Source organism: Myotis nattereri (assembly GCF_964212035.1).
Source record: "Myotis nattereri genome assembly, chromosome: 4".
Taxonomy (NCBI): Eukaryota; Metazoa; Chordata; class Mammalia; order Chiroptera; family Vespertilionidae; genus Myotis; species Myotis nattereri.
In genome coordinates, this window is record NC_138079.1 from 14,729,306 (window position 1) to 14,753,981 (window position 24,676).

The following is a 24,676-nucleotide window of genomic DNA, read 5'->3' on the forward strand; positions in this document are numbered from 1 at the left end:
GTTCAGTCTATTTGCATATTAGGGATTTATATATATATAGATTCCATAACATGGGTGTTTTTTTTTTAATATAGGTAATTTGAGAGTAAGTAAAATTAATGTCTTAACCTATGAAAGGATCATGGTCTGCATTTCTAAAAATCCTGGGACTGGGAGGTATCTAGATACTGCAAACTTTTGCCAAGCTTTTAAATCATGGCTGGAACAGATGCTATTGTCAGAGCACTAGGCAATCCTGCCCACTTGCTCTGGCTTTGGTCCTGCCTCTGCAGTAGCTGTGTAACCTGGAGCAAGGGACTCAACTTTTCGAGCCTCAGTGTTTTCATCTCTGTTGATAGGAATACATTAGACAATGCAAGTAGCAAAGCTTCAACATTTTATGTAGAATATATGGTGTTATTATTATTGGAGAAGACTGGAGGAAAACTCTTCTCATTTAGGATAGTGCTCCTTCCATGAGGAGGGAAGGTGAGCAGTGCAAATATCCCAGTGGGGGCATCTTGGGGACCAGGTCAATTCTTGGTGCACTTTTGGGCATATTTCTCTCTCAGTGATGCCAGTTGGCTGCATTTTGAAGATGCTGTAGGTTTTGAGAGTACTGAGAGCTACCCCTCAATTGTGTACATGAATTTACCATCAGAATACAATCATACTATTTAGTTTTATCATATAATCATCATACCTTATATAACAGAGAAATGTAAGCTAACATACACAACAGAATCTCGTTCAAATCTTCTACTTACTTTGCCTGGAAATCTCTCTCATGGTGTTCTTCGCTCTCTCTGAGGCCCTTTGCCCAGATCCCGACCCCCATATCTGATCATCCCAGGCCCGTCCATCTCTGGGTCCTTCAGTTGTCTAGTGGGAAAAAAGTGTTGTCTGGTGAGAGAACAGGCTGGGCTAACGGAGGCCATCAGCTGGCTTGTCAGCAGAAGTCATCATCAAATAACGTCTTCTACAGGGAAGCGGGAGCCTCTTTCCTGAAACATAACTCTGTGTGTGTGTGTGTGTGTGTGTGTGTGTGTGTGTGTGTGTAAATACAATAAAATAGGAGAAACTCCTCTCTCCTCCTTTTTCTTAGAGTATGTAACTCCTTTGGAAAACTTGGAAGTTTTGTCTCTCTCTCTGAAACATCTAAATATTTTAAAAAGTTAAATAGTTTTTTTCAGCTTGAAGTCTCAGCAATGTCTTTCTCAAGGACCTGGGGGGCATTCTTTAAAATGCAGTTATCACAGGAGCTAGACCTGTCCCCCAGATTCAAGGGGAGGGTAGGAGCTCCCAGAGAATCAGCAAGAGCATAGCTCTGACCTCTCTTCTCAGCCTGACATTGGTGCCCAGGAAAATGGCCAGGGAAAGGTAAACAGGGCCATGACTCAGCAGTCGGCCACAGGGAGCTGAAATCCTGTGGAGGTGACCTGGGTTTCACTAAAAGCTGATCCCTTTGAGAATTTTAAATCCATTCAGTTACTTGGAAGCGTGTGAAAAGGAGCTTTCCTTCCACCATGCTCATTTTCCAGCCTTTTTCTTTGATAGGGTGGCAGCATGTAGTGGGGAATTTGGTGGTAAGAAGGACTCATTTTCAAAGGTGTGCACAGACATGGAGTGACTGTGATATGAAGCCAGAGGTAATGCTATGAACAAATAGAGATTCAAAGTCTGGACAAAGCACAGCAATGGGCAGCCAGCCCGGCCCCTGGCAGTGCCAGGTCTACAGTGGGATTATGGCAACTACTCACCAAATGCCACCTCTGTGAAACACACTGTGCTACTGGAGTTGTCACACAATAAGCCAAGAGATAGGACTGTCATTAGTCCATTTTACAAATGAGGAAACGAAAACTTAGATCCCTTAAGCAACTGGTGTGAGTGGGAATTCTAATCCCAGGCAGGGGGGTTCAAAGTGCAGGCAGCCACCTCAGTAGGACGATACTAGAATTCAGAGACATGGGTTCTCCCTGCTCATTGTGAACTCGAAAAAGCACCAAACATCTCTGGTCCTCACTAGATTCATCTGAAACGAGGTATATAACAGGAGCCCTGCTGCCTCATGGGGTCAGGCAACGCGGCAAATATGAGAGTGCTTGGGAAGGTCTAGGTGCATTGCAGGTACGGAGCACTGTTTACCCTGACAGCTCAGGGGACAGGGCAGCAGACCTGCAAAACAGGAACTGTATTAACGCACTCAGAAAACAACAGAGTAAAGGATTTCCTGAAAATCACAGCTTCCCGGGCACCGTGGAGCTGCAGATCATAGGGGACTAACCATGGGGCCACATCACCTCCATAAACGCCATCAGAAGCAACTTCCAAAGGACGCTTCAGTGCGAAGTTTACAGGAAAGACCTGGCAGAGTCCCTGACGGGTATCGTTTACATCTGAGTGCTCGCAAGTGGTTCTTTTCAGAAATATAGGTGGAAGAGGGTGATGTTCCCAAAGACACTAGTGTAGCATCGTTTGGAGTGGTGAGGGTGTCAGCTTGGAGCATGGAGGGAATGAGATGAAACGCGGGCAGGTGGCAATCTGTTCAGAACTCTGCACCTGCCTTAGTGTACTGCTTGAGCAGCTGCAATAAACAGACCCCCGCCTGTAGGTGGCAGAAGTCAGATCAAAGGCAGGTGAGGAGGAGGCTCTGCTCCTTGCGGACCCAGGTTGGAAGGGCTACTCCTCACCATGGCAGGTTCATCGAGTGGTGAGATGGTAAAAGCAGCCTCTGATTATCAACTTGACCACATATTTGTGTTCTAATGATGCAACCAATAACTCACAGGGAAATAGGTCTTTATCTTGTCACCTCCCAAGCAACATATCACAGTCACACAGTATAACCAATCCAGCCAGCCATTAAGGAACGCTTAATTGGAAGAAAGACCTTTAAATAAAAATCAGCTTAAAAATGTGCATTGCTTATTTCATCTTGAAAAACATCTTTCATGTAAATGAAACATAAAAGACAGTGAATTCAAATAAACTTTAACTCATTAAACACCCACAAACCTATACCCACCTCTTTTCTGGTGAGAAAAACTTCTGTAAACTTCTAATGAATTCTTTCGAAACTGGAAGACTCGCTTGTTCCCACAGCATGGGGGCACTATTGCGAGAGTACAGGTTTAAATTCCCCAAAGGATCGACTTCATTTAATGCCTTCCCAAATTCTCCTCACAATCAATGACACACAAAAAAGATAATTGTGCCATTTTCCATTCTCATTACACTCTAAGATTGTCCTGACAATGGATTTGTTAGTGGCAAAATGGCACCAGGTGTTACTGGTGGAGTTCGACCAGACCTTGGTTTAGCAACCTCAATACTTGAGTTCTGGCTTAGAAAGAATTCAGAGCCAAGACTCAAATACACAAGCAAAAGTTTATTGAAAAAGTCAAAGAGGTAATGCAGTGAGCCTTGGAAGAAGTGAGCCAGCTGGGCTGCCTGGCTAAGGAAACAAGTTACAGAAAATAAAGAAGGGCCCTTGAAGCTTAGAAGAAAGCAAGCCAAAGAAAGCACCTGGGAAGAGGGGAGGGGAAAGGCACTTGTGTTCTCCAGAGAGAGAAAGAGCTTGCTGGGTCCTCTGCCCTGAGGGGTTTTATCCCCTCTCTAAAGGCAGGGATCCTAGGGGCAGTCTGTATTCCCCTAGGGGAAGGTCTCAACAAAATATTCATCAGCTTCCCAGGTGTGTCCTTTCAGAGTCAAGGTCTCCACTGGTAGGTCGGGGCCAGGGGTTCATTAGTCTTGCAGCTGGTCCTGATGTCAGCCATGATGTCGCCTCACTTGGAGCTGAAACACAACTGAGGCCTAGACATTATCTCTAGTCTGACCAAAACTCTGCCTCTGTGGTCAAGGCTTTGTTTCTAAGATTATTTGATGCGGGTCAGAACCTCATTGTCTAGAGGGCTTAATGCTTAAGGGAGTGGTTGTGCAAAAAGTGGAGGAAGGTGGAAGAGGGTATAGGGGGGATAAATGGTGATGGATGGAAGCTTAACTTGGGGTAGTGAACACACAATACAGTGTACATGAAACCTATATAATTTTGTTGTCACCCCAATAAGTTCAATGAAAAGGAAAAAAGTATAAAATAAAAATGCATTTGCTCCTTTTTGCTAGTGAAGAACTAGAGCTCTAAAGAAAGAAGCAACTTAAAAATCATGGAATTATAGAATTTTCGTGTTGAAGAACACTTAGATAGCAATTTACCCAAGATTATTTAAAACTCAGGAATCTCCTGAAACAAAATCTTGGTCTGCCATTATAAAAGACTGATATTTTAGAGTTCATTGAGAAAAGTGCTATTCAGTGAGCTATAACATCATACTAACTCTTCAATCTATATTCAAGGGCTGGCTACAATGACAGCAGGTGAACAGTTGAAGGGACAGGAACAGAGGAGAGACATTAAAGTAGATAAAGAAACCAGAAAAGGGGGCAGGAATGGAAGTGACATCAATAAGGTCATGGATACAATCTATTTCTCCTGATAATGAAGTGACAAATATTGATGAAAATTAATTTAGTATTATATAATGTGCTCTCAAAAGTACACAATTTTAGAGCCTCCCCCTCCTATGGCACTTTACATAACCTGATTCTGTAACTGAATATCAGAATGTTAGAAAATGTTAACTGATGTACAGTAACATGAAACGAATCACCTTCCATGTAAATAGCTACCTAACCAGGAAGGGTTAAATCTTAGAATCCACAGCTGGAAAACATCAGTTTCGTTTTGTCAATTAAGGCCCAAAGTAACTCCACATTCTAGACCTGAGAAATCCATTTCCCCTCCAGTGTTCTTTTCCTTTATTGCCGCATATATGCCACTCAGTTTACTTTGTCTGATATTTGCTTGGACTATTATCCACTTCATTTCTGCCCTCCCCTTCCTACCTTTTTTTTTTGGTTGGTCTGTTTTATTTGATGCTTGTGGAAGGAGTTGATTGACAGCCTAAGAGACCAAAATCCTCTGTTTACCCAGAGAAAAAGTAAAGAGAAAGCAATGAGACAGTGAGCTTCACTGACAGGCAGCGAGCCCTCGGTCTTAGTGCTGAACCCCTCGCCCCACTTTCAGAAAGCTCATCCATGGGGCACTCTGTCATTCTCCCTCAGAGTACTGGTGACCTGGGGTCAGGGTACAACACTAACTTCAGGGAACTGCCTGATGTCTTAGCATTTAAAGTGGCGGGTAGATGAAATCTGCAAGGAGCTAAGGAACATGTGGGTCCTCAGCTGCCCATTTCTTACACCCAGACTGCAGTGGATTAGGCATACCTCAGGTAGCAAGCTTTCAGAACCACTATACATATGTTCTTGTAGGTGTGTGTGTGCCTGTAGTGAATTCTCAAACTGCCCGTGCATTCTATCAGCAAGGGATCTTGCTAAATTTTAGACTCTAATGTGAATAATCAAAACGTGGCCTGAAATTCTGCATTTCTGGTAAGTTCTCAGGAGATGTGATGCTGCTGGTCCAGGGACCACATTTTGGGTGACAAGGGATGTATGTATTTGGGAAAGATCAGAGGTGCTTATCACCAATCAAGTTCCTCTGTCAATTATTTCTAAAATTGGTTTCACAATAGAAATAAGGAAGTTACCTTGAAACCTCAGCTCCTAAACCCTCCAGAGTGAATATCGCCAGCCCCTGTATGGGTTCTTTTCAGCATGGTCATAAACATTGATGGGATAAGGAATCCATGATTCAGAAAGAACTTAACGTTTGCCTGATAAATACTCTTATGTACAAAGCACTGGACTAGGATTACTAGACCCATGCAGCTTGTAAAGTATAGGATGCTCGTATCCCACCCTTATCTTTGAACTCGGGCTATATGTTAACTGGTGCCAGCCCTTTGGCTGGTTGGGAGTCTCCAGCTGACATGAATAATTTATTACCCGGCATTCAGCTGGAGACTAGACCAAATTTTATTTTCCAAACAACATGTGTCTTTTTGTCTGCTTTTATCATAGTGGTTGACCTCAATATGCTATCATTTTAAACAATGAGAAATATGCATAGATTTTTTAAATTTACTATATATGATTCTTGTTTAATAACTAAACGTTAATTTTTAACTTTGGGAGATGTAACGCCTAGTATATTAATCTATCCTCAAGGAAAAATCCTAGAGCATTTTCTTAAAGGTGTGACAAGGTCTATATTAATATTTCTTAGTTGAAATTTTAATTTTGTTTTTTCATAATTATGGGCCATAACAAAGCTTGGCCCAAATAGAACAATTCGCTGGAACTCCAAAGAACTTCTTTCCCAAAGTGGTATAAAAATCTAGAGATAGCAATGAACATTGAGGAGAGAATGTTCCAGATGGAGAATTTTTTTTAGGGTTGAAAGTTAGGTGCTTCCACATGGAAAATTATCAAAGGATTTCACAGTTGACAGACATCTTTTGGAAAATAATGAGAGGTTGCCTCTCTTCATTTCTACAAACATTGAAAACCCTTACACATATTTATAGAGTGAGAAAACAAAATTAAAACATGAGCAAATTTTTCTTTTATTGTATTATTATTTTTATTATTCTTACATTTTTCAATCCATTATCATTTTCAGAGCTGATCAATAAGACACCAAACATTTGTTTAAAATCTCACAGCACTGCTCTCATGCCCTACATTATCTTACCTCCCTGAATTTATTCTCTACTTTTTGGTCTCTAAATGTGACATCATTACCTGTTTATGTCAAAAGAACTAACTTGACCTTCTCTCTGCTCTAGAAAAACAAAATTACATTATTTTGCTTGAGGATTTCTTCTCAAAGAAGCAGAACAGCTTTGCTCTTTAAATTCTTTCTAGTATTTTAAGATTTGTCTTAAAAATTAAGAGAAAGCCCTAGCCGCTTTGGCTCTGGGGATAGAGCGTTGGCCTGTGGACTGAAGGGTCCCAGGTTTGATTCTAGCCAAGGGCACACACCTGGGTTGCAACATCAGTCCCCAGTAGGCGGACATGCAGGAGGCAGCCAATCAGTGAGTGATTCTCTCTCATCATTGATGTTTCAATCTCTCCCTCTCCTTTCCTCTCTGAAATCAATACAAAAATATTTTAAAAAATAAGAGAAAAACCTTCTGACCTGTGCAATAAACTCTGTTAAGACTAAAGCAATGATCATTTCTCATACTCAAGAGGGATCATATCTATTTTCAGAAACTTTCCAGCTTGGAATCACTGGGTTAGTGAGGTTGCAATACTCTGTAATAACATCAGATTATATCTTAGGTAGAGGTAGACTCTAAGTATAAATTATGTGCCTTAAGGATATTTATTCATTTAGGCCTGAGATCTCGAAGTCTTACTTTATCAGCCTAATGCTCTAAAAAAGGGTGACACATCTTCCAAAGTTGCTAAGGAAGATGCTTAGAATAGGAAACAAAGGAACCTTCGCTCCTTGCCCCCATGAAGCTAACATTCTACAACTAAACTAAAATGTCCCTGAGGGGACAGTGTCTTATTGACTATTTTCCACATCCAATATGTAGCATAATTCATTGAGGGGAAGGAAAACATTGAAATGCCATTGCAGTTATTGTCTTGGTGTGCTAATAACTTTCCCTTAATTATATGTTCTCTTGGATCTTTTCTTTGCATTCATAAATTTTAACCCAAAGAGAGTGTGGCAGGCACAATTCAGAAGATGTCCCCAGAAGACCCTCACGCCTTGGTTGTTCAATTAAACAATAATCTAGCCCTCCCCAGTTTGGCTCAGTGGATAGAACATGGGCCTGTGGAACAAAGAGTCCCAGGTTCAACATACCTCAGTTGCAGGCTCCTCCCTGGTCAGGGTATGGGCAGGAGGCAACCAATCAATGTGTTTCTCTCACATCGATATTTCTCTCTGTCTTTCCCTCTCTCTTCCACTCTCCCTAAAAATCAATGGAGCCCTAACCAGTTTGGCTCAATGGATAGAGCGTTGGCCTGTGGACTCAAAGGTCCCAGGTTTGATTCCAGTCAAGGGCATGTACATTGGTTGTGGGCACATCCCCAGTAGGAAGTGTGCAGGAGGCAGCTGATCAATGTTTCTCTCTCATCAATGTTTCTAACTCTCTATCCCTCTCCATTCCTCTCTGTAAAAAATTAATAAAAATATTTTTAAAAAATTAAAAAATAATAAAAAGCAATGGAAAAATCTCCTGGGGTGAGGATTAAAAAGCAGTAATCTAGGTACTGCTCTAAAGAGGATCCACAGATATAACTAAGGTCCTGAATCACTGACCTGAGGTAGAGAAATTACCCTGGGCTCTCAGAGTTTGGGCAAAGTAATCACACAAGCAGTCCAGGAAGGCAGAAGAGTCAACCTGACCCATGGAACAGGTGGGGAAGCTACAGAGATTGGGAGCGGCCTCTAGAAGCAAAGACTGGCCCCCAGCTGACAGCCAGCAAGGAGATGGGACCCTGCATGTGCTTGAGAGCAGATTCTCCCCCCAGAGCCTTCAGAAAGGAAGCAGCCCTGACACAGCCTTGATTTGCCCTTAGGAGACTCAAATGAGGACCAAGCTGAGCCATGCGGTGCCTGCGCTTCTCACCTACAGAACTGGGAAGTAGTACATTTCTGCTATTTTTAAGTCTCAAAGTTTGTAGTAATTTCTTATGACAGTGATTGAAAACCAACACAGAGATTTACATATTAATTTGTTTATTTCCTCAACCCGTGCCAGTGGAGTGACAAGACTGAGCAAGCCCTGTGGGTAGAAATACACAGTTAAGAAGACACGGTCCAGGGACTCTCATCCCGATAGCCATCCTGCCCCCTACCGTCCCCCCACCCCCACCCCCCCGCCCGCCGCTGCTGCAGTGTCACAGGCCGCCTGGCTGTCCACCTCCCTTGGTGGTCACAAGGTGCCCCCCTCCTTCCCTGTTGGGGTGGTGCCAGAGGAGCCTGGTCATTTACCATGACCCAGCAGTAATAAGGCCGCCTCTCCTGTGGTGTCAGTGGTGACTACTTGGGGTCCCTAACTTCCAACTCCAACCGGCAGTAACGAGGAATCCCCTTCATCAGGAGTCACTAGAGGCCAAATGAGGAACTTGAGCTGAGAGGAAGGAGAGCTTTAAAGGAAAAAATCCATATCCAGTCTGGCAGAAAAATCAAGTGGAATGATGGCTTTAGAAAGTGTGTACTGTGTGTTATTTGGAGACTGTTGATGACTTCAGGCAATTAGCAATTTTTGTAGATAGTTAAGGGGGGTTGTGGATACTATAAGTGTATGACATATAAAAAGAAGATACAGAACACTATGTGTTTTGGTGGTTGTTGTGGGTGTTGTTTTGTTTTGTTTTATTTTAACTTGGCCATGAAGGAAAGGCATAGGGAGATAGCTAGAAGTAAACAGAAGGGAAGAATTTAAATATGTTTCCATGACAAAGAGAAAAATCCAGGGGTGAACAACTTTAGAGCAGAAATGATTGATTGTCAACATTCTCCAAGAGACCACAGGACTCCAATTACTAGAGGATTAACCTTGGATAGAAAAAAGTTTCCACTTTTTCAAGATCTCCTCACAGGGATGAGGGCTCGGCAGAGAGGCATGTTTTTAGTGACAGGGTTCCACTCGACAGAGTGCTCCCTGGACAGTTTGAGGATTTTCTCAGGAGGTTAGAGGCACAGTAATTTACAAATAGTAAAGAAGAAGAGATGGAAGTGTTTGTAGGGTAGCCTAGGACAGTTACACTGAGCCAATATACTTAAGGAGTAAGTCTTTGATCAGTAATTATAACAAATGGAAGCAATACTATCTTGGATTTTTCTTTTGAGCATTCATATTATTTTTGAAAAATCATCTTTCCTCTTCCTTTGTAATAAAAAAGAACATTAGTAAAATTGCAATGCTTTGCCAGTGATTTTAAAAAGTGAATCACAGCTCTGCCATCTTCCAAGTATTTTCAGCCAATTTCTAAAATTTATTTGGGAAGAGGAAAAAAAGCCATATTTTCAATTACACCTTCAGGAAAGAAAAATCACTGAATAATATTTCTCTATCTCAATCTTGCCTGCATCATTACTTATTGGCAACAAATGTCATGTCCCCCCCCTCCCCTTCATTTTCTTCCCTGCTTGTTTACAAACTAAATGTGATATGCTTTCCTTTCCTAGAGGACAGGGGTCCAGTCCTATTCTCAGGAACTGGAGACGCACAGACTATTCTGAAAGTGTCCGAGAGATGGAACAAACAGATCACAAGTGATATGGAATTCTCTGTCCAAAAGGCTCCGAGTCCCCTTCTAGGGGCTGCATGAGCCTCTTTAAATTCAGGTTCATCCACTCAAGGACAGATTGCGCCTCAGGTGTGTCTGCCCCTGTGCCTTGGTAGAGCTGGTCAAAGACTGTGATTTGCTGGGGTGTGCATTACTCTTGGACATGCAAACTGTGGTTCCATATGAATTGGATAGGTTCCCCACTCTGCAGGATAGAACTGGGGATGGGGAAAGAGTGGCTCCCCCTATTCCATTAAGAAAATTTAAGGAGGCCAAGAATTCTAAATTTGAACTTGGTCTTCTTGATTGTTATATTTGTCAAGGTCATGGGAGAGAACATACTTTACTTAACATATTTAGCATGAGGTATAACTGTAAGTGTATAGACATATGAGATGCAGGCTTCCTTTGGACTTCTGCACTGATCCTGCAAGTGATAATGGGCCTGCATCAGGGAAAGATTCTGATAGTCTTGAACTTCCATTTTTTGTAGGGAAATTAAACTGGGAGATTCCTTCAGTAGCACACATAGACACATATATTCTTGTGCAAATATTTTATAGTAACCATAAAGTGGCCAGTTTAGTCCAAGGGAAGTAAGATTCCTCTCTTTTATATAAGCCCAGGCATCATGTTATCTGCCTTACAAAAATAATATTTGTGTCGCCTGTCCAGCATGGCTCAGTGGTTAAGTGTCAACCTATGAATCAGGAGCCAGGTTGCAGGCTCAGTTCTCAGTGTGGGTCATGCAGGAGGCAGCCGATCAATGATTCTTTCTCATCAATGATGTTTCTATCTCTCTTTCTCTCTGAAATCAATAAATGTATATATAAAATAATAATAATATTTGTGATTAGCGTTTATAGAAATGATACCTGGCAAAGTTGGAAAATTTTTGACCCCAGGACAAGAGTCTGTGAATCTGTAAATGTTCTGCTATTCAACTGATAAGAATAAGGCCTAGGAAAAATATGGTTTTAACTAATCTTCCAGTTAATTTCTTGTGTTGTTGAAACAATAGCCCATCAGAACTTGCTAGATAATTTCCCAGCTCTTGGGACCCCCAGCAATAAAATATGAGTCAAATCTGAAAATACTTTATTAAACTTTATTCTTTCTTTCACTCTATTTTCCAATTAGCCATCAGATGAAGTTAGATAAGAATCATTATGATCATCATGTATATACAAAACAGACAGACAGACCTTGCCAGTGGCTCCCCTTACAAGTTGCTCTGGTGAAATATTCCTTATATTTTCTATGACAAGAGTCACTATTATATTTTTGGCCACAGATGCTCACGACATTGACTCAATAGATTTTCAACAACAATGATAGCTAAGCTGTGTGCATAAATAGAATGGTAATTATGTACCAGGGGGACATATCAGTGAATAATATAGATGTACTTCATGCTGCCCTGGTGTGATAGTCCAGTGGGTGAGCCAGAAATGAAACAAATACCTGAATTTTTCTCACATGCTAGGAAGGAGAATGAAGGATCTGAAAATCAATGAAAAGAGGTGAGCCATCTTTGCTGGTAGAGAGGGGATAGGTCACAGGAGGCTTCTTTGAGGAAATGACATTTAAACTGAGTCCACTAGGATGCATAATTGTTAGCAGAGAGAAGACACAGTACTTGCTCTGGTCCTGAAGTGGAAAGGCCTTTGATCACCTGCAGAAAGACCAGTGTGGCTGGAGTAGAGTGAGCGAGGCAGGAATGGTGTTACACAAGACTGAAGAGGGTGTGAGTCAGACCAAAAACCGTCCTCTGCCCAGACTTGGGCCGGATGGTAAATATTTTAGATTTTGTGAACCAAGCAGGAAAATTAAGGATATTATGCAGGCACTTAACATCAGGAAAGAGAACAAATTCCCACATTTTTATGGACAAAAATCAACATCTTACCTAATAATAGACAAACATGTAAATTGACCGTACCTTCGGTATGCTAACCAGCCAATCAGGAGAGTATGCAAATTAACCTAACAAAGATGGAGGTTAATTTGCATACATAGGCTCCAAGCAGTGGAGCAAAGCCTGACGGCCCGGGGGCCGGAGCAGCGACGGCCGGAGTAGCAAAGCCTCACAGCCCCGGGGCCAGCTCCAGCCGGAGCCCAGCCAGAGCAAAGGCCTGGGTCCCAGGTGCCGGAGGAAAACTGGCGCCAGCCGCCAGGGTAAAGAAAGGCCTATTGCATGAATCTTTTCATGCAACAGGCCTCTAGTATAATAATAATAAAGCTGAGTATAATTTTTATTTGTACTATAGATCTACTAAGGAGAAGAATGGAATTGCGGGGGCAGAGATAACATTTTGCTTAGTGCTTCAAGACTAGTGTTTCCTATGATCAAAATGGATTTGACTTTATGTGTTGCATGTATGGAAACATGTTTTCACACAATAGGTACTACGACCAAATACCGACGTCAGTCCATGAGCATATGATTTCACTTGAGCATGCTCATCACTTGGAATCAGGCATTTATAGAATTCTATTAGATTTTACTCTTGATATTTGCTTTGAGCTTGTCATTATATTGCAGATTAATGATTTTCTTGGTGGAAGCTCCCAAATGCACAGTTAATGGTTTTGACAATAAGAAATTTCCTTTGCATATGCATTGAAGTCTGAAAAAATGCTGCTGGAATTGTAGCTACACCACTGAAAGGTAATCTGTTTTATTATATTATATGATGCTGGATAATTTAATCAAGTCCTAAGAGGGGAAAAAATTAAAATTCTAGGCCTCAATTCGATGGTAGTTTGTTATCTTACATGATAAGCAGTTTTGTCTATTTTTATTTTTAAAAATATATTTTTATTGATTTCAGAGAGGAAGGGAAAGGAATAGAGAGATAGAAACATCAATGATGAGAGAGAATCATTGATCGTTTGCCTCCTGCATGCCCCCTACTGAGGATCAAGCCTGCAATTCAGGCATATTCCCTTACCTGGAATCCAACCATGACCTCCTGGTTCATAGGTGGATGCTCAACCACTGAGCCATGCAGGCTGGGCCATTTTTGTCTGTTTTTAAAATGTTTGTCTGATTCTCTGAGTTTACCCAATTTTCAGCTTTCAAAATCTGAATTATATGGCACACATTATGTATATTCTTTCTGTTTCAGTTAGGATTTTAAAAATATACCAATCCCACAGATAAAATGGTCGGGAAACACAGGGTCAGCAATTCAGTTGCAGAAGAATTTGAATTGAAAGCATGTGACCTCCGAGATCCACTTCTTTCTTAGCTGTTCTCATAGCATTTCTCACCACAGGCAAGTTCTTAGCCCAGATTTTCTTTTCCTCAAACTTCTGTTTCAAGACTCTCAGAGGAACTTTTTGCCAAATCATCCTAAACACTTAGATGGCAATAAAGACTGCAACGAAGTGTTCATTGTAACAGCTTCACAGAATGCAATCCTACAGACTTAATGAAGAAGAGAACTTAATGAATTTTTTCAGTCTTTGAGGAGAAAAACATCCCACACACTGACATGACGAGGCGGAAAGATGTACTGTGGTTCTGCTTCTCTGGATGCCATATCTGATCCCTTCAAAGACAAGCAGAGGAATGAAACAGTGAGACACCATTGGTGGCTGCACTTAAGAGCTGAAGCTGAAGTTAGAAGGGGATCCTTGATAAGTACGTTTCTGTTTTAATTTGCTAGCATTGCATAACAGGTTGCAACAACTTAGAGGTCGAATAGCTCCCATGTTTTGGCTCACAGTTCTGCAGAAGATCCAGCTTGGTGTGACTGGGTTCTCTGGCTCAGGGCTGAAATGGAGCTGGCCGAGTTCTAACCTGGAGGCTCTGTGGGAAATCCGCTTTCAAGCTCATTCTTGTTGGTAGAATTCAGAGATGTCTGGTTGAAGGGCTAAGTCCCCACTTCCTACCTGGCTATTATCTGTGGCCATTCTCAGTTCACAGAGGCTGCCACAGTCCTCAACATGTGACCCTCACACAGGCCATCTTGATAATCATCAATTTTGCCATCCAACAGCCCAGTCAAAACATCCAAAACCACCATCAATGTGGGTGTGTACACAGTGGGAGGGAGAACTGGGGGAGCCAGCTCAGGATTCTGTCTCTATCACAACACCCCATGGGACTCCAGGGGAAACACAGGTTCAGCACTCATTCATGTACCTACACCAGGAAGCAATTCTTTTTTCCTTTTGACTTCTTAGATTTTTATTTCTGGATCTCAAAAAGTAATCTGCATACTAGAAATGGCTTTGCATTGCACGATTTGTAGCTGAGTGCTATGATGGTTCCATAAATAAAAATGATAAAATATCAGAAGGCAGCAGAGCTTCGTGGACACGAGATCTCAAATAATAATCTCATCTCTCGGGCTTATATCACTCTTCCTTCAACCAAAACTTTCCTTCTTACCTAAACAGTTTCCTTACAAGCATTATGGTAGCCGAGGACATTTAGCTATAAGTATGCAAGAGTATGTATTGGGGAGTATAAGTATTTTAAATTTAAGTACCCAGAAACTAATCTAATCCTGTGTTGTTATTTTTTTTCAGGAGAATAAATACTTCTGGAGTTGTAAAAAGTGTTCTATTATGGCAAATGTTTGTGTATTGTATAAAAAGTATCCTTTCCATAAAATACAAAGTTTTAAAAGAGAAAATATTAAGCAACCCTTTTTAAACTGTGGGTATCAATAACAAACTGAGACAAACAATATACATATATGTGTAACTTTATTTTCAAGTCTGAATTTAAGGACCAACCAATGTAGTAAGGGTGTTCTTATCCATGAGTCACTAAAATTCAGTTTTGAAGAGGTTTTATAGATTTTTGTTATTTTTCTTTTTGTTTTGTTTTTTTCTTTTGATAATCTAGAATAAGACCATTGAGAACATACTAACGCATTATAAATAGGAGATATATCCATATACATTTCTTTATCAATAAAATCAATCAAAATGTTTCTGCATATAAAATACTTTACAGAATTGTTGCTATCATCTCTCAGATTCTCGGGGGGAGGGAGGCAGGGAATCCAGAAAAAAAAAGTGTTCATAGACATTAAATTCAGAAAGAACGTATTTATAGAATTAGAGAAAGACTGATTAAAAGCAATGAAACTGTATAAATCAGTCAAGATTATGAGGCTTGGCTGCAAGGTTGTTTTGCTTTCAGTGTGAACTTTAAAAACAAGACTTTCTCTCAGTTGCCATGGAAAGTCAGCTTTTCTGTGCTGACATTTGCTTGCAATCTATTTATTTTTTCTGATTAACATACTCTCTGCTAATATAAGGAAAGTCTAATAGATTAACTTTTTTGGAGTGAAAAAGAATAAGCTATTATTAGATCACTGTAAAATGACTAGGATAAAGTATTCTTTTTTTTTTTATTTTCCCTTCTCCAGGAGTAAAACCTATCCCAGTCAAACGGCTGCCAGCTCTTTTAGTTTCCAGTCTGTTTCAGTTATTTATTACTTTATACAAGTCATCCCAAAACTTAGCTGTCTAAAAAATTAGCACTTTTATTATGCTCATGTGTTCTATGGGTCAGAAATTTGGACTGTGTGTGGCAGCAAAGACCTGTCTCTGCTCCATGATGTCTGGGGAGGGGACCTCGCTGGGAAGACTCAAGTGACAAAGGGGTAACTCAGCCAACTAGAAGATGGGATCATTTGAAAGCTTCTACACTCACATACTTGGCCTCTGGGCTAGAATAACATGGAGATTGGGGTCAGCTGGAACTGTGGAAATGTGGCTTAGGCTTGTGGCAGCCTCAGAGTAGCTGGGTTTTTATATGGCAGCACAGGGTTCAAGAGAGAGCATTCTAGCAAACTAGGCAAAGGCTACATATAACCTTTTATCACCTGACCTCAAAGGTAACAGAGCATCATTTCCTTTATATTTTACTGGTCAAAGTGGTCATCAGACCAGTCAAATTCAAGGGGAGGGTACACACCCATCCATCTATCAATGGGACGAGTGTCATGTTTTTGAATCAACACAACTATTCATCACTATCATTTCCATATTAATTTTATATGGTCATAATTATGAAAATAAGTGCCAAAGAATGACTGTACAGCAAACAGATACTGTTTGGAAGTTCACAGAAACCTGGCTGGGTCTTGAAACCACACAATCCACTTGATTGTTTTAACTCATTAATTCATGTAGCTGAAACCAGTGGACAGTTAAACTCATTTTTAAACAATCAACATCAAAATAAGTCAGTTGGTATGTGATAATGGGTGAAAGAGTGACTAGCATGCAGTAGGGGAATTAAAAACCAGTAGTACCTAGAAGAAAAGAAAATAGTAAATATTTTCTAAGTATTTGTTAAGTAAGATCTGAATGTCAATATTGCCTCAGCTCTATTTGAACTTCTTTTCAGAATGACACTGGATCAAATGACAACTACCTCCATTGTACCCTCATCTTGCCAGTTTTGCATTTCCAGAAACCTTGCATGGCTATGAAGCCAATAGAAAGTGAAGCAGATGTATGCTAAGATAGTGATTCCTGTCTCCTTCCATTTATTGTGACCATGGCCATGTCATTTACCTCTTCAGGCCTCCGTTTTTCTTATCTGTGAAATGAAGCATTTGAACTTCAAATACCTATCAATTCCCTTCTAATACTGAAATTTTTTATTAAAATGTGTTTTTTTTTCTCTTTTCTTGACTGGCTTTTTTGTTACATAACTTTACATATGGAAATCCATATTTTGAAATGGGTTCACCAACAAAAATGATAGTAGATGAAGAAGATTTCCAAGTTAACCCACTCAACCCACTTGTATGGCACAATATTTCAGGTATGTTATGAGTATAATGGCTAGTTGTAGTTCTTCCCTTTGAAGTAGAGTGTGAGGGATGTTGTTGGACTAAATTGGGGAACCTACTCACAATTAATAAAATGAATCTTTGAGTAAACGTGCTCCAAGACAAAAGTTAGAACACATGAAACACACATTGACTCCCCAACCCCAACAGCTTTATTTGCATAAGACAGAAATCAACTAAAGTTGTATTTGTTTCTCCAGAAACAAGCAGCAGATGCTTGCTAACCAGCCAAAAGGAAAATCCCTATAGAGACTTATGGAAGAAGAGAACGTTTTAATTCTCCAGTAACTATCCCCCACCTCATCATGTGGCTGCTATTTACTGGCAACTTGGGAAGCATGTGTATCTTGGGGATATGAGGACTGCCCTGTCTCCCATTTTCACTCCAGTCTGCCACTGACCATGGGCTTCTCTGTACATAGTTCAGGCAGTTCAACTGTTGCCACCCCTCTTTAGAGTCTGAGACACCAATTAGAGATCAAAATTGTGTCTTGAAATTTGAGTTTCTGGAAAAGGGGTTGGTGATGGTAGATGAAATGATGGTAGATTCAAATTGAATAAATCTACTGACATATTTCCATAACATTTCTATTATCTATCAGACAGGGATGCTAAATGGTGTCAGAATGGGGGGAAAAAATCATCCTGCATTCCACAAAGACAATAGGAAATGTGATAACTTTATGGTAAGCATCCAAGGAACAGGCAGCCACAATCCTATTCATTATCTGAAATAAGTGAGTCTTGGCTCACAGAGTTGAGAGCTAATTTCTTAGGAAGTGCTGTGAGACGCTGTCTACCTCAGCCTCCACCACATCCCTAGAACTTAGCACAATGTCTGGTACCTAGAGGGCACTCAATACAATTGTGTTGAATCAGGTGAATTTAAAAGGAAATGAAATGATTGAATGTATGATGAGCTGGGACGCAGGAGACCTGAATTCTCTTTGTTGTCTGGTTGCTAACTAGAGCTATGCCAAAGGTTTTGAGGCTTTACTGTTAATTTATTTATAAACATCGTAGGTACAGTAGGGCTTTCTAACATATCTTTTTTTTTAAAAAAATATATTTTATTGATTTTTTACAGAGAGGAAGGGAGAGAGATAGAGAGTTAGAAACATCGATGAGAGAGAAACATCGATCAGCTGCCTCCTGCACATCTCCAACTGGGGATATGCCCGCAACCCAGGTACATGCCCCTGACCGGAATCGAACCTGGGACCTTTCAGTCCGCAGGCCGACGCTCTATCCACTGAGCCAAACCGGTTTCGGCCTAACATATCTTTTTAATACCAACTCAATTGACTGTGTGATTGCTATGCCCTTTGGTTTCAGATTAAATTTGAGTGAAATCAGAGCACTTAAAACAACCCCAAATCCAAACACTCTGATTTCATAAAATTTAAGACAACCTAAGATCAAAGTCATATTGAAGGATTTACCAGGGTACTGTGTCACCCCCACTTGACCACTTTAAACTGAAAATGAGGTAAACCCAAAGGCCCCTCTTCTCTAGCAGGAGACAGCAATGCCTCCCTTGTTGTCATCCAAAAAGACTTTGAGGTATATTTCTGGTAGTCCTTAAAATCCCTCCTTACAGAAGCACATTTTTAAAAATATATTTTTATTGATTTCAGAAAGGAAGGAAGGAGAGAAAGAAACATCAATGATGAGAGAGAAGCATTGATTGGCTGCCTCGTGAATGCCCCCTACTGGGGATGGAGCCCCAAATCCAGGCATGTGCCCTGACCGGGAATCAAATCTTGACCTGGTTCATAGGTTGACACTCAACCACTGAGCCACACCGGCCAGGCAGAGGCAAATTTTTGCCAATATTATGAGAAATAATCTAACTAATAAAAAAATCACAGCAGTTATTCTAGGCAAATATACCCCCTAATTGTGCTTAATTCTTCCTGTGAAAGTGTTCAAGGCTCATCATTCATCTTTCATTTATACCTTCACCTCAATATTAATAATAAAGCATAAAATAATTAATTAAAGACATTCTATTATCACAATGTAGAATCACTATATCAATACCTGACCTTTTCTCTAATAGGAACTTTATGTAAGCTTTTAAAAATAAAATTATGGCAACATGAAAACCATAAATGCATACTTTATGTGTGGCTAATGTCATATCAATGAAAAGGGGAGGCAGAGAGAATTTTCTGTCCACCAAAATATGTGCTTCCCCTCACATAATGTGATGTTGCCATGGCAATGTGCCTACCCAAAGGGAACTGTGTTTCCCAGACCCCATCCTTGTACCCAGGTGTCCATGTTGCATATTTCATAGAGACGTTCCATCTGTGGAATGTGAGCCCAAGTGTTATGCATTACTCTTGGGCAAGGGTATTTAAGAAGCACCCTGGCTGGTGTGGCTCAGTTGGTTGAGCATCCCATGCACCAAAGGTCGAAGGTTCAACTCCTGATCAGGAAATTGAACAGGCCCAGTTGCAGGCTCAATCCCCAGTGGGGAGCGTGCAGGAAGCAGCCAATTGATGTTTCTCTCATTGATATTTCTCTCTCTCTCCCTTCCTCTGTCTCTAAAAATCAATAAAAACATAGTCTTTAAGAAACATTTTTGTCTTCTTCACCCTCTCCTCTCCTCTATGCCAGATGAATACCCAAGATTCCAAGGCTGTATGTGATGAATGGGTCATAAGATGAAATAAATCTGGGTTCCTGAATCACAGTAAGGAGATAAATTGCCCAGGAGCACAATGAGAAATCAACTTTGAGTACCTCTAGTCCCTTACATCTTGGGGTTTATTTGTTACAGCAGCTGGTATTATCTCAACTAATAGAATTTAAAAGTGAACAATTTCCTTACCAGTGATATAAGGACAATAAAATCCAACTTGGAGTATTGTTGTGTGAAGAAATGAGTTAACATATATAAGCAGGCAGCCAAGTTCCTGGCATAGTATAGGTGCTCAGTAAAGAGTATTTACAATATCACCTGTGTCAACTTTCCAGCATCCCTTCTCTCACCTGGTTTTAATACTAATCCTTAAAAAATGATTACAATTCATTTTGTAAAATAAAAAGTGTTAAGTTGCTATAATGCCTTTATTTGGGGACATTAGGGGAAAAAGTTAATTTAATATAGCAGTCTACCACCTACTCATCACACACACACACACACACACACACACACAGACACACACAGACACATATACTCACCCACCACCACCACCACCACCACCACCAACAACAACAACAACAAAAGCATAAAAGCTGCCTTTTCACATTTTCACATAATGGTGTTTGAAATGAAAACACATTTGGAAAAAGAAACAATAGGATGCTCGCACCTAATAATAACTCTCTTATTAGTTTCCCTCTTATTGTTGTCACTCCAAGATATTTTTTCATAGTGCATAATACTAACACACACACATACATGCAAAAAAACAAACAAAAAAAAACCCTCACAGAATAAAATTGCACACCACCACCAACAACTAAAGATTGCTTCCTTCTCCTTCGTCTTGATTGCTATAACTACAACCATCTGGCTTAGCAGCTTCTACCAAGATAACTAATTTTGTGAGAAAATTATTGAAATAGAAATTCTTAAGCTATTTTGAGAAATTGCATGCCTAAGAAGAGTACTTCTGAATTTTAAATGTATGCTAATCATAAATTTCTTTTGCAACACATGATCATTATGATATATAGAATTCAGGTTTTTAATTGTTTTTAATAAGTCCATTTTGCACCCCGACAGTGAAGTCCATAAAACGAGGCATTGCCTTGTCAGTCCTCTCCTGATTCCATCAGGCCCGGAAGTCAATTGTCCCCTGCAAAGCTGACTCATCTCACAGACATGAGATGACGGACCAAGTCCCAAACACGTCTGGACAGCCAAGCTGAAAAGGAAATATGGTTCAAAATTGCACGCAGTGCAGTTCCTTAGAGGACATTTTAGTTTTTAAATTACGTACTACTTCCAACTTGACTATAGTATTTATGTGATCATTTAGAAAATAGAATAAAAATAAAATTTCCTACTCCAATGTCACTACTGTTAGCATGCTGGAATTTTTCCTCACTGCACCCATTTTGTCCATATTTAAAAATGTATGGTATATGCACCCTTTCACACAGTGACACATACTTTAAAATCACAATGAGGTGCTCTCCAAAGGCCGCCTCAGCAGAGGGCTACAATAACTCTAAGTGCAAGAACTTTACTTTGCAGAGCCCCTCTGTGTGCCTCCAGCAGAACTTGTTCGGTGGAGATCGTGCTGTGTGGTTGAGGGCTCTCCTTTTTTTGAAAAACCCTGCAATAAAAATGTTATATCTTCAGGCCTGGCTTCGTGCTGGGTGAGGTCAATTTCTCAGGCATTTCTCCCCATGGAAAACTACCAGATACCATCCCCTATGGACTCACCTAAAAGTACTTGTTTATAGTCTCTCTCCAGACATCTTCAAAATAATTGTGTATGAAAGAAAACTTTCCAGCACAACTCTGCTTGTTTTCAGGCTCTGCACAGATAAACAGCAGAAAATGAAGCTCCTAACAATAATACTAGTAAATGCCAGAGAAGGAGAAAGATCTCCTCTGTACAAAACTCTCAGACAATGGGAGGTGGTATCTTAAAAGCAACAGAAAGGGAACTCATAGAAATAGACACTCAGGAACTTCTCTGGATCTCACAGAAATCCATTTATATTAAGGGGGAATGGGTTGGTTGAACATCACTTAAAAATCTTCAAAAGAAAACAGTATTAAAATGAAGTAGGGAGGGTGGAGGTAAGGGGGAGAGATCAACCAAAGGACTTATATGCAAGCATTTAGGCCTAACCAATGGACACAGACAACAGGGGGGTGAGAGCATGAGTGGGGGGGGATGGGGGGTAATGTGGGGATAAGGACACATATGTAATAACTTAATCAATAAAATTTTTTTAAGAAAACTAATAAAATGAAGTAGGAAGTGATTAATTACATTGTCCAAGATTAATGAAATAATTATGAGGAATCACTTAGGTTTGAAGAATAAAAAACATTAAAGAATCCACATGTATTGGTTTCCTGTGGCTGCCATAACAAAGTGCCATAAATTGGATGGTTCTGACAGCAGAAATTCATTGTTCCACAGTACTGGAGGCAATCACAGGAAATCTGAAATCAGCACATCAGCAGGGTTTGTTCCTTGTGAGGGAGAATGTGTTCCAAGCCTTACCTGCCTCCCCTCCCCAAATTCTGGTAGCCTTCTCCGTGTCTGACCCTGTAAACAAGTAATGTCATTTTCACATGTACCAAGAATTAATCATTCTCCCCCCTCTGATAAGCAGTACAGAAAAAGGGGAATAAATTGCACATCCATGGCATTTTAATGCCCATTTTAAAGTGTCCTAGCACATTGCCTGTATCAAGTTATTTAATAACCAAAACCAATCACAAGCCCCCAAAAGGAGCTTTGGGACAATAACCTTAGATATTTACTGCTGAGTTTACTTAGTTTCACCACCTATAGGACATGTTTGCTGACAAGTGATTAATTCAGAAAAGCACATGTACTACCTCTCATAAAAATTTTCTTCTTTTAGATAACAAGTTGATTTTTTTTTTGATTTTTTTTCATGGACAAATTGGCAGCAGTTCCCATATTTAGCTTTTGAAAATTCAAGGTCTGTCTGCTGTCTTCATCTCCGCAGTTCTTTTGCTGGCAAAAATAAGTGAATTGCCAAGTGGTTTTAATTCTCCTCATAGATGTGAATGAAAAGCATTATTGTGAAAAGGGGTTTTGACCTTGATGTAGGGCACACATCATTGAAATAGATCATTGGTTCCATTGATGCTCAAGAGGCCTTCAACAGCCTCTATTATTCCCCATTATTTTGTAGACCAGCTGAATCGCCCACTAGAGCTTAAGCCAGCACTGGAAAAGTCCTGAGATCTTTCCTCTACATGGCATCAAAGACGAATTTCATCCAGGAACAATGAATTGTAGTTTGCTTATGCTGCATGCTCTGCCTGAAATTTAGAACTTAATACCTCTTTCCTCATTTATATCCATACTTAGAGGTCCAGTGCATGAAAATTCATGCACTTGGGGTGTCTCTCAGCCAGGCCTGCGCCATCTCACAGGCCTGGGAGATTGGGCCTTAGCTGGCAGTCGGGTATCCCTCTGGCAGCCAGGAGCCCTCGTGGGATGTCCAACTGACGGCTTAGGCCCGATCCCTACGGGAAGCAGGCCTAAGCCGCAGTCAGACATCCTTAGTGCTGCCACGGAGGCCAGAGAGGCTCCCACCACCTCTGCTGCGCTCACAGCCATCAGCCTGGCTTGTGGCTAAGTGGAGCTCCCCCAGTGGGAGCGCACTGACCACCAGGGGGTAGCTCCTGCATTGAGCATTTGCCCCCTGGTGGTCAGCACATGTCATAGCAATAGGTTGTTCCCTGTCATTCTGCCCTTAGGGTCAATCTGCATATTACCCTTTTATTATATAGGATAGACTGTCAGTCCTAAGGCAAAGTGGTCCTTTATGATTTTTTATTACAAAGTTTACTTTTTAAAGGACCTGTCTGAATGAATTTGCATCCTTCAGAGCTATAATTACCACTTTTTCATAAGCTGTAAATTGCCAGAGAAAAGTCATAAATATTTTATTTATGTGCTTGGCAATTTTTTTGTTGCTTTACTGTGGGTTTTGTTGTCACTGTTTTTACAGAGGTACAGGCATACACTTATACAGATATACTGATGTGCACTTATATCCCAAACAGAAATTGAAAAGGATTGGATGGTAGGGAAGAAAAGAATGGTAGGTAAAATTCTGAGAAGGTAGGCAAGATTCCTAGGACTGCTGGACACACTATATATATTCCCCTCGCCTTTTTTGTTGTAGTTGTTGTTGTTGTTAAATATATATTTTTATTGATTTCAGAGAGGAAGGGAGAGGGAGAGATAGAAGCAGCAATGATGAGAGAGAATGATCAACTGGCTGCCTCCTGAAAGCCTCCTACTGGGGATCAAGCCTGCAACCTGGGCATGTGTCCTATGTGGGAATCGAACAGTGACCCCCTGGTTCATAGGTCAATGCTCAATCACTGAGCCACACCAGGTGGGCCCCCTCTCCTTGAGTATGGGTAGGATCCATCAATAGGATGGGATGTCAATTCCATAATTACATTTTCTTATAGGGAAATGTGAAGCAATTTTTGCAGATGTAATAAAGGTCCCTAATTAGTTGACTTTGAATTCATCAAAAGAGAGATTATCCTGTATTGCTTGACCTAATAAGATGAGCCCTTAAGAGCCTGGGCCCTTCCTAGAGTCAGATATTTGAAACATAAGAGAGATTTTCCTACTGGCCTTGAAGAAGAGGGGGCCTGTGAGAGGGTCATGAAGGAGGAATGGCGGGAGGCCTCTAGTTGTAGAGAATGACCTCAGCTCAGGGAAGCCTCAGTCCTACAAGGAAATGAATTCTTCCAGCAACACAGGAGTCTTAGGGAAGGACCCTCGGACTCACATCAGACCAAACCCCCAGTGGCACCTTGATTTCAGCCTGGGAGAACCCAGTCAATCTGTTTATGGCCTCCGGACCCCTGGAACTGTGAGATAATAAATGTCTGTTGTTTGCAGCCTCACAGTTTATGGTATTTGCTATGCAGCCCTGAACAACGAATA